Raw genomic sequence first — 1077 nt, forward strand, 5'->3', positions numbered from 1 at the left:
AAAAAAAAAAAAAACTCATCAGGGGTTATCTGGATGGTGCCGTAAGGGCCCTGTTTAGATTTCATCTTTATACCTCTTTGTAGTAAACACAATAAACACAAATTTTAATAGCTGTTATTTAAAAAAACCCTGATAATGTCAGCGCGCGCACACACCCCCCATTCCATTATGCAAGGTACATCCCCTATTTTGTAAGGTAAAATGTCTACATTTCCTATAAACTACTGGCTTCAATGCAGTAGAACTTGGAATCGAAATAGACTAGACGAAGAAGAAAAAGGTAGGCAATTTCAAGTATTTCATCTCAGACTTATAAAAATAATGCGTATATGTGTCAATCTTCACATGAGCTGTCGTCTGCCTTCTTGTGAACCCGCCAATGTGCGAGCCGTTGGCGTTTGATGCTTGAAGCGACGGAACGGAGGACAGGGTTAAATCCACTATCCTCTCCCCACGCACTCTAGTAATTACTCTATTTCCACGTCATGTTTCCGGGTGTGTGTGTCCCGACTCACGCAGAAACTGAAGTTCAAAGCAGGCGGGAGTCACCCATGTTCTTTTTGCTGTCCCCAGAAACCCAATTCTGGCGTCGGGCCCCCTGAGGATCTGGCGATACCTGGGGACTGTCTAACTGGTTGATTTCCACGTGGTAAGTGGCTTGCAACCTCGCCCCCACGTGGTGCCAAGAACTGGGAAAAGGGAAAGCAGGCAGGAGAGAGCCGCATCAGGGGCATTTAAAGTGTCCTGACGTCACGCATTGCCAGGAACTCAGCTGAGTTTTCAGCAGGACATTCCGTCATCTTCCCTCCCTCCCCCCGGGTTTCTGTGCCCAAGGCCACGGCTCTACGGCTGCTGCGGCGGAGGGAGGAGCACTAAGCGCTCGGAACAGCCAGCACTGGGGCGTTCCCAGCCGAATGTTGGCCCCGCCCTTTCTCCAGAGGCTCTCCTCATTGGCCAGTGGGTGGGGCTTCATGTGTACCGTATATGCACCAGTGCCTCTGGGTGGCCGGGAAAACTGGCCGTCTCATGAATTATGCAGCAGCGGCGTGTCTCTGCCAGGCTGGGGCTGGGCGGGGA

At 50.9% G+C, this 1077-nt stretch overlaps 1 protein-coding gene across 4 annotated transcripts in view; it reads left to right on the forward strand.

The window, feature by feature from the left end:
* STAT3 (signal transducer and activator of transcription 3) overlaps window positions 1–1077 on the forward strand; it is a 98896-nt gene that overhangs the window by 311 nt on the left and 97508 nt on the right. The gene's annotated exons all lie outside the window — the stretch shown is intronic.

The sequence above is a fragment of the Ursus maritimus genome, unplaced genomic scaffold, assembly GCF_017311325.1.
Source record: "Ursus maritimus isolate PB19 unplaced genomic scaffold, ASM1731132v1 scaffold_24, whole genome shotgun sequence".
NCBI classification, from domain to species: Eukaryota; Metazoa; Chordata; class Mammalia; order Carnivora; family Ursidae; genus Ursus; species Ursus maritimus.